Here is a 10,679-nt window from a genome sequence, read left to right as displayed (position 1 = left end):
CTGCTGTAAATATTGCCCTTGCTGCTACAAAGATTTCCCTTGCTACAGTGAAGGTTTCCCTTATTGCTACAAAGGTTGCCCTTGTTGCTACAAGGGTAGCTGGATAGTCCCTGGGGTTATACCCTCAGGGTATTGATAGTTCCGGAATTGGATCTGGCCATATCCACCAAGCATAACTAATTGACCAGGCTGAACATAAGGTCCATCTTGAGGAATGTAAGGCAGATTAACCATGGCTTGCGAACCATATGGGACATAATCCGATTGGAATGGAACTTGAGCTATATATGACTGCTGATATTGGAAGTTACCTGACCCAGACAAAGTAAGAGGGTTAGGAATAGTGCCATGAAAAGGTTGATTCATTCCAACCATATGAGTTTGTAATCCACTCACACTGGTTTCACCTAACATAAGAGGAATATTCAGATCATGCCCCCCATGCGGTAGAACAATTTTTCCACTCATTGGAGGGATAGAAGAACTGAGACCCGACCTGAGATAGTCGGTTGAACTAGAAGAGTCAGTGGAAACGATGAAACAGGTTGAGACAGAATGGTAGGTTCAACCGGAACTGAAGTGACTGCAGTTTGTATAATCAGTCAAGAGGTCATGTTTTGAACGAATGGACCTGATGTAGGCATAGCGCTGGAAGACTAGATGGGGTTATATTTAAGCCTCGAAAATCGTTGCTTCAACATGGGGGAAAACCACCTAGTCCGGACCTTGGTTGGCATCTCCTTTTCCATTTGGAGTAGTGGCTCTGACTGGGGATAATGGGACCAGTTTCCCAATATATTTAATGATTGTGCTAATGGGGTGATATGTGATGCTTTGGAGTAATGTTTAAGCTAGAAGTAATATAATCTAAACTAATAATCACATGCATTTTATCCTAATTTAAACATTATCTAATTATAACTATGTAGAGGAGTAAATTGATGTATGCAATATACAATAATGTCTGAAAGAAATTGATAATAAAGATCAATCAATTGTGATGAGAAATGAATTTGTTTAAAAAATAATTGTTTCGTATAAAAAGTTAGTTGAAACAATTGTGAAAGATATATCGCATAAGGAATTATTCATGTATTCAGCATAAAATATAGATCATCATCATACAGAAGTACAATAATGGCAATCAAGATTTGAACTTTCATACATAAACAACTTGGGTTGGTTCTATGTAAATTTTCATTCACATTTTCTATGACATTGTTTATTTCTATGGCCACATCTGTTGTTGCCTTTTCTGCCTCTTTAAGCTAAGAAGAATAGTTTGCAAATAAGATTTCTTTATGTGACTCTTCTAGTTTAGGCAAGTCGGCTTTTCTCCCATCTTCTGTATTTTTCCATGTGATGAAGTCAAAGACATTTTTAAATATTTCATCATATTCAAGTCTCATTTCCATGACTTGACTTGTCAATTCATCACTTGTTTCGCAATATGAGTTCCATTGCGAAATATTTTGGCATAATAATTCTTTTTGGTGCATCACTAGGAGTTAAGGTTGAGCACTTTGTGTAGATCAGTTATTCCCTGTATTTGGGCTTCCTTCTCTTCTAAGTGGGTTTGATGTTCTATTTTCATCTGCTCGAATTCCCATTGTATCTTAACTAACTGTATCTCTGCCTGTTGGTCATATTTTACTTGCTGTAATTGTTGTTCAAGTGACAAAATTTTATCTTATTTTTATTTAAGAAACATTTTCACCTCTGTTTCTTTTTCCATGGTCACTGTACTGTAGGCACCTGCAAATTGTGAGAGTCTTGTAAGATTGGCGAACGGGTCGACGGGTGAGTCTTTCGAGACAACATCCATCGATTCTTTATCAGGGATACTAGCAGCTGTAGAGTCCAACTTCCTTTTCTTCCTTTGTATTTTAACAATAGCCTTACGTTGTGGGATATAAAACATGTCTAGAGGGGGAATCTCCTCTATTCTCAAAAAAAATTTAGAGGTGGGGATAATAGGGATGTGTTCTACCTCTTGAGTATTTACAGTCTCCTCTGTTGTAATTTCCTCAGTTGTTTTCTGTTGTGGAGTCTGCAACTCTAGCGTTTGTTCCTCTATGTTGAGCCTTTTATTAAAATTGTCCCATTCTTCCTCTAAATCAATTACCAGGGGTTTTATTGGCTGTCTGGAGGAGGCATGGATTTCATCCTATTTGCTAGCTGAAGTTTCTTCAGTTATCTTCTATGTAGATTGGGTTGTATCCTTCACTAACTCCCTGCTTATGCTTTTCCCATTTTGTGATGACTTCTTTGATTCCCTATTAGATTTAACTTGGGATTCTTCTTTAAAATCGGTTTTAGAATTTTCTTTGGAGTCATCTTCTATACTTACATTGGGAGTAGGTTCCCTTATTGGTTCAATCAATAATTGGTCCAATGGGACCTTTGATAGCCTCCTTTCTCTGTAGCTGTAAAAGTTTTCAAGATATTCATGGTCAAAAAGTAATTGTGCCATATGCTTCACCTCTGTGAAGGTGTTTTTCTACAAAAAGATGTCATCAAAGGCATATTCCTCATTACTGAATACTTTTATTTTTACCATAGTGGTAAAATCTTTGATAGTGCTGAATGGATCATATTGGCTTCCAAGGAATTTAGGTAATTGCAGAGATAACATATCCTCTACTTCTTTAAATGCATGCCCTAGGTCGTGTAATGCAAATGCTCCACACTGTAAATGGAATGTAGGCCATATGGCCTTTTTTTATTCCTTTAATGTCTTGCTCATACCTCCCTCACTAGTTGTTTAATAGGCTATCTCTCTAGCCATCAATTTGTCTGGAACATAGTATGGGAGGACATGGGGGGAGTCGATGCTGCCAAATACCCTAATATACATAAATGTCTCCTCCCCAAACCATCTATCCACTGGGAGGATATCTACTTCAGCTTCTTTGGAAAACCTAGGGGCATCTCAATTATAAAGTCGCTTGTGAATAGGGAGCATAGCTCCATGAAAAATCTTGAAAAGATGTGGTTTAAAGTTGGATTCCCACATGTCCTTATGGTATATGTGAATGGGAAGTGGATTTTAAATAGTCCACTTCCATTCCATGAAAGGGAATTTCAAACTAAAACAAATTGCATTCATTACATAAGTGCTCATAAAAAATGGAGGGTAAACCCTCGAAGCAACACTTCTTTTCATTCTATACTCGATTATTGTTCTTGCTAAATTGTCAAAAAAAATTGTGCCCAATTCATTACTATTGCATTAACGGTTGCATCTATTAATGGCAACCATTATGGGGAGAATTTATTACTATCGGATTTTCCAAATAGTCTACATAGCATGGCCACTGCAAAACTATGAGGGGTACAAATAGAGGAAGTAGTGTACATACCATTTTTGTCTTTCTTGATTTTGTCCTTATTATTGACCAGGCTTAGGTGTAGTCTGTTGGGTCGCCATTCTCTTTGGCAAACTTCTCGATGAACTGTCGGTTGTAGATGACTTGTAGCTTTAGTAGGTGGTACATAAGCCATAGGTTGTTTGGAGTAAAAGATCCCATAACCTCTTGGCTTCTTGTCTTGAATTCTTTGTCTGATATGTCAACTTCATCAATAACCCATTCAACCATGTCAAGATAAGGGATTATCTTCAGGCGCGCGGCTAAGCGGTGCAAAAATGAGCATGTTGTCTCAAGCATGGAAGCATCTAAGGAATCATGTCCATCAACTATAATCTTTGTTTCCATAATCCTTGGTTTCTCTTCCTCCAGTATATTATACATGGCCTCCCATGTAGAGGTTCGTCCCTCTCTATTGCATGTAGTATCCGTAAACAGAGGAGTCATTTCTGACTTCTCAAAGACAACTGCCTTGCATTTCTTCACCATTGATTTCTACCGTCTTCTCTATGGATTTTCCCTACAAGTGAAGAACAACATCTATCGGATACACAAAAATGATAATGAACATAAAATGAAATAATGTGAATAACTTGTAAAGGTGATAAAAGGAGTTTTATTCCAATGCACATAAGAAGATATCATATCACACTAAATGGTTGTTCACACATAAATGCAATTATCTCTTACTAAATGCCCACTAATGCTTTGTTATCCCTTAGCTTTAATGCTCATAAATGTCTGCATCATAAATTGGGAAGAAATCTTCTTGGGTGGCAAGCCTTTGAACTGTGATAATGGCAATTTTTCAATTTGCGAAGCAATATCGCAAATCACAATATCGCATTATTCCTTTTCGCTTTTCTTACCTTCGCTTGTTTTCCTGCAAGATGTGAGATGCAAGCTGCTCGTTTATCATTTCAAAATGTAGCTAATTTCCAGGTTTTTTTATGTAAAAGAACCTTTTTAATGAGTGGTGGACCTAAAACATTTCTTTGTAATACATTTAAGGATTGGGTCCAGGTCTTGATCGTGTTTCGCAATATCAACTGATGGTAATTTTGTGGTGTTCCTTTGAATGCTTGAAATCCGATGCGATAAAGGTTATAACGCCATAACTATTTCGCATCTCACATGTTTCAAGATAACCTTTTTAAGGTGGGTCCTTTATGAATGGAAATATGTGATGAGAGACTCGAATTTTGAAGAAAAATCTGAAGGACTTAGTTTATGTAAGAAATATGATAGTTTTGAGCATAGATTTCTCTTTCAGTCATTTTGTTTACTTGATTTGGAGGGTTAGATAGGTCTTTTAATGATGCTTAATCATGTTGTATGTCGGAAGGTAAGCATTTAGTAGTTCTTTTGAAAAGAGGGGGTTTCATTGATATCTTTCTTTATTCCAAAAATAAAAGAAATGCCTAAATTCTAAGTTTGTTTTTTGGGTGGATTTTTTAAAGGGTCCCCATTTATTAATGTAATATTAACTACTATCATTAATAAATGGGGGGTTGTGGAATAGCACAAAATTTGGCGATTCACTTGGAAGAACTAGTTATCTCTGATTTTTTTTTGAAATTTCTAAGACTTCCAAAATAAAGATAGTTTTGAAAATAAAATAGGTTACATGGAATATAAGGTAATTAACACTGATCATTATCAATAAAAAACATCTACTTAACTATCCTTCTTTTGATTATTATTTTCTCATAAGAAAGTCACTTTATCTACATCAGTCCTTACTTGGTTTGTTAAAGATCAAAGCAAGGAGTTTCCCCTCGAATCATTTTTTGGTATACTCAGTTGTCGTAGGTAGAGACTTTGTTGCCAGTGGGCGTTCATAGCCTCGACAGGGTTACCTTTTAACCAGCAATGATTCAGTATCCCACTTAAATCAAAATGTAATTTTTAAATATAAGCTCGTAATTATACTTATTTCTTTCTTTATTTTCTAAAGTAATTCATTCTTCCTTCAACTTTGTTAGCACTCATAATGAACCTCAAGGCTGAGAAGAGGCAATCCCGAGGTAACCACAGACCAAGCTTTTGATCTGGCATCTAGCCCTACCAAACTAGAGAGGGCTCTCACTTGCTAACAAAATGTGGTTGCAATAAGTGAATCTTAGGCTAACTATGAAGAATTATTTGGTTGAAATTTGTGGGTTGAAAACAGCAAAAGAAGGGACCATTGGGCTATGGAATCGAGGCTAGATTTTGACGACAAACTTGGGGAAAAATAAGTGCAATGTTCAGCTAGATAAAAGATGTAAATGAGAGAAGGAAAGAGGAGAAATCCCACTACCCTACAGGCATCAATGAAGGGATGGATCTACAATGGCATCGTTAGAAGAAAAATAAATACCAGATTACTGAACAGAGCATCTAACAGAGGATGGATTCTACAAAGATAACCACTACATTTAATAATAAAATCATTCTGATAGGAGCATATTTGTTAAACACACATGGACAGTAAAGACAATATGAAAGATAAAACATGCAATACATTTTTTATTAACATGAGATATACATTTATAGTACAATATGTGACTCATGGGTTTCAGATCCCAAGGTCTCTTGGATTGCTTTGGTCTATTCGGCTTCCACACTAACCCATTTAGGATTAGGTGTCCAACATTCCCCCCTTAATCCGAAGGGTTATGTATGAGTCCAAGAAGAGAGCTATAATACAAAATGTGCAAAAAATGCATGGCAGCACTAGGCTGAATGTGCTCTATGAAATGTTGGTATAAAGGGCAGTGGTTTAAGGATGACCACCAACACTGGAACGCTTAGTGCAGTTCCCGGAACTCTTCCAAAACTGGCAAGAAACTGAAGTTTTCTGCTAGAGGAAGTGATCCTATTGTTTTAAAGAGGGAAACCTTCAACCATAAAAGGGAGGTCTCACCCCGCATAAAAGGTAAAACTTCAACCTGAAAGGGGAAGTCTCAATCTGTGATAGTTTAAGGATGACCAACAACTCTGGAATGCTTAATGCAATTCCTGGAACTCTTCCAAAACTGGCAAAAAGCTGGAGTCTTCTGCTAGAGGAAGTGTTCACAATTGTGTTCCTGGAATGCTTCCGAAACTGGCAAGAAGCTGAAGTCTTCTGCTAGAGGAAGTGTCCCAGATTGCCAACTGAAGGCATGTTCAGGGGCATCTTTGTCTCTGGCTACAACTTTGAAACTGGTGTGGCAGGTTGTGGCTCAGGCTCGCTTGATGTGGCTTTGAAGCTTGTAGATGACCATCATTTCCCCCCCTGTCAGATACAAGGTGAGATGATGGAGGAAACTCAACTGCAAGACTGTTCAATATTCTGGAACAAGTTCTGACATGTGTTTGGAATATCTTCTTGGCCGTTGATGCCCATTGCCAAGAAGCGATCCATCCAAGATGAATCTTTGTTCTTGCAGGACGTTTGTTTTTGAAGCATCTGTTTGAAGAATGACTAGTTTTATGACAGTGCTTACATGGATGAAGATCAAAACAGTGATCTTTCAGATGGCCAACTCAGTCACAGTGTTGGCATTTCACAATCTGTTGTTGTTGTTGTTGCTGTGGAAGAGGGGTAGAATCTGGAACAGCTGGAGGTGAAATGTCATGAGGAGAAAGTGAACTGTTATGAATGAATCTAGCACTCTGAAACTGAATGGGCTTGACGTAGTCTAGAATATGAAAGGACAAGTCCTTGTCATATCCAAGACCAGTTTTGTACTTGTTGTGGACAAGCTGTTCCCAAGGTCTGATGATGGGCTTGGGAAGTGCAGGCTGAGTTTCTACATCTGCATATACAACTGCTGCTTTATTTGAATGAACAGTAACATTATTGACTTGCTGTTTATGGGAGTCTATTTCAATCTTCTGAACAGAAACAGGTTCAGAATGATGACTCCACTTGTGTAATTCTTCCTGCTGTAGCTTTGTCTCAAGCTGCAAAAACTCTATCTTTTCTTGTGCATTTTGTATACATTTTTGAATGTGAGCAATAATGTCTTTATTGATTATGATTGCGCTGTCAGCAGTGGATACGATTAGAGTTCTCAATAACTCTAATATTCTTTCAAGCTTAGCCATTTTTCTACACCTTAAAAATCCTCCAAAATCCCACAAAAAAATGTCAGCTGCTACATATCTTCAAGTTACACAAGAAAGCCCTGTAGCTTAAAGGGAAAAAAACCAACCAGAGATATCTTGAAACTATGAAAATTATACAAATATCACTGAGTCTAGATCTTCCTGCAGTTTAACCACTTTTGCAATTTCCTGCTGAATGGACTGAATGTAATCCGCTTCTGAAATCTTGTTTGATTTGTATTCACGGAGAACTCTGCGAAGTTCTACTGTCTGAGGAAAGGACCCAATTGTGGTCGTTGGAAGAATTGGGAGGTTCAACTTTTTCACACACTACAGTAGCTTTTTGCACTGCCTTATTGTTCACTCTAGGAGAGGTCTTTCTTGAAAATATAGCATCTGCTTTGGCAGTGAAATATGCCTGATCTGCTTGACCAATCAGTGCTTTTGCCAGAGCTACTACTTCAAGTACTTTTTGTGCAGCAAATGCAAGCCAGGACTTAATCTCATTATCAAGCTTTGTCTCATTTACTAAATCCACAACTGTATGGAGAAGAGAGCAGGAGGTGGAGACAACTATTTTGTCTTTACCAACACTCTTTTCAAGATCCTTTAAAATGATAAACGATGCTGCCAAATCATTAGCCCAGATGTTTCTACCATCAATGGCTCCAGCCAAAAGGTATTTGTCTCCAGGAAATCCAATAGTTACCCAAATCCTCTAATATTTTGAAGAAATCCCTCAACTGCTGCAAAACTATCAGCTGCTAAATATCTTCAAGCATCAAAAACACTCTTGTGGAAATTCTTCTGATAATCTTAACTGGTTCATTTGCTACTGCACTGCGTGGATGGTGGTTTGCATCATCAAGTGAGCGTGTTGTTGCTTGACTGAGAAAAGATTTATTTCGACATCTTATTAACCAAGAGATCGCATTCTTTGATGTCACACGAACTGGGGAACTTCTTAGTCGTCTTTCAGAAGATACAAATTATTAAACACACATGGAAATGGCTCAAATAACATTGTAACCATACCTACACCAAAACGGACTCGCAGACAACATACCACCGTATTCCAACTCATATTCAAAGCATAAAATCATCATTTTAACCAGCAAACAAATCCCTACCGAGATGCCATTATACAATACGGTGATGTAGAGGATTGATAACTATACTTACGCACTGAGAGCCGAGAACACTCTGCCACTGAGCTCTTCCGAGACTACTGAGGCACTATTATGCCGAGACTATTGTGCCACTGTTATATCGAAGCCATTGTGCCATTTTGCAGAAATATTGAGAGTCAAGACAACATTATATTGTGATTGCAGAGGATGCATACTTTACAGAGAGTCGAGACAGACCAGTTATAGAGGGTGCATATAAAATGTGCGACGAGCCATACCATACAACGAGACGTATCATGCCATATGGAAGTGCCCAATCATATTGTGACGAGATCAATCGATGACCATTTGAGCGAGAGTCAAAACCTGTGCGGTACCAATTGAGCGAGAGGATAAACCACAGAGAAATTGAGAATCAATTGTGTGAGGGTTGTGCAGAGGAGAACACTCCAATAGATGGTCATACAAGTGTATTTGACAAGTATTTGAGCGCAAATTTGAGTAGAGGTCACCAAGTAGGGCCTGAAATTGACCAAGAAAATGAGCACAGACAGGGTGTAGAACGTAGGTAAAATTACAGCATGATTGTTATGTCAAGACTATGAATGAAACATAATTCGAAATTGTGAACATATAGGCTTTGGCAGAAGGTGTTTATGTTCCTTTGAAGAATTACTTGGATGCTGAGACCTTATAATCATCAGAAGCAGATAACCCAACACTATTACCCCTTCTTATGTGCACCACTACCGTATTTCATTCTTTATGAAATATCAATATCAGATTTGTTGCGTTCTTGCCGTAGCTCTGATAGAGCCAACAAATAATCCAGTTGCACGTATTAACCTCATGTTAGCTGCCCATTTCTCTTCGTCTTGAACTGAGCATTCCACGTTTGTTTCAGTTTTTTTTTTCTTCTTATGACAGCGTCGCCTACCGCCATTGCCTATTATCAGAGCACACTGTAAAACACCTTTAAATATATCCTAAAACCCGTAATCGTCAATGCGTCCTCCTTTAGTGAAAATACTGAAAATTTTCCCAATTGAAGGGGCTCGATGTTCCATATTTCATTAGAGAAAAGTATAAACTCAATATGCAGCTTAAGCTACATCAAAATGAGGCTTTGAATGCATGAATGTGAATGGAGAGAAGTGCAGAATGCGTTGATTTTCGAAAAGGTAACAGACACATTCGTAGTCATTCAGATGTACCCAATCAATGCGATTTTATTGAATGTAACAGCTCAGAAGTTGAACCGTTTTCGACCAGTGACAGAATTCAGTGACAGAACAACGTTATTCTGATCGAGGACAACTGGGAGAGTAACGTGTATTTATGCAATAATGGCAAAAATTTGATGTATTTCAATGCTCCGGCCACAACAATAACGAACAGCTACCATTATCATTAACACGGAATTTAATTATTCAAACTGACAAACAGGCTTGGGGGCAGTGTAATACCGGACTTCCGTTGTCAAATCTCAAGCTGCACAGAAATGCTGGCAGCACTATAGGAATGCTGGAAATGGAACGCTGACAGCACTATAGGAGCAGGGATTCAATGGGAATACCAAGCGTTACGCAGAGAGTTTTTGCAGGGTAGAATAAAATCATTTTTGCCTGGCAGAATATACAGAGCGCATGACTGACAAGTATTCAAAGCAACCTAAATGATAGGTTAGTATTCGCAGGAAAATAATGGCTTATTACAATGACTCAAAATGGAGCAGGACCAGCAACCGCCCGCTCTGATACCATGTTAAACACACATGGACAGCAAAGACAATATGAAAGATAAAACATGCAATACATTTTTTATTAACATGAGATATACATTTATAGTACAATATGTGACTCTTGGGTTTCAGATCCCAAGGTCTCTTTGACTGCTTTGGTCTATTCGGCTTCCACACTAACCCATTTAGGATTAGGTGTCCAACAATATTGCATGGATGGATTCCTACCAGTTCTCTTATATAATGTTGTAACAAGAATTAGTATAAAAAACAAAGCATGGAAATGAATTTACAAGAAAAAAATGTTGCACATTAAACACCGTGATGGATCCCAAATCTAAAGGGCAGAGACTACTCCATTAAAAA

At 37.9% G+C, this 10,679-nt stretch overlaps 1 pseudogene; it reads right to left on the bottom strand.

The window, feature by feature from the left end:
- Window positions 1-7,683: 7,683 nt before the first annotated feature.
- LOC149191638 (5-methyltetrahydropteroyltriglutamate--homocysteine methyltransferase pseudogene) lies at window positions 7,684-9,515 on the bottom strand (annotated as a pseudogene).
- Between the last annotated feature and the right edge of the window lie 1,164 nt (window positions 9,516-10,679).

This window comes from Pinus tabuliformis, chromosome 2_2 (genome assembly GCF_031772625.1).
Source record: "Pinus tabuliformis cultivar Carrire ecotype Pingquan chromosome 2_2, CPIR1, whole genome shotgun sequence".
Lineage (NCBI taxonomy): Eukaryota > Viridiplantae > Streptophyta > Pinopsida > Pinales > Pinaceae > Pinus > Pinus tabuliformis.
Note: the sequence above shows the minus strand (reverse complement) of the source record. Positions and strands in the feature narration are given on the sequence as shown.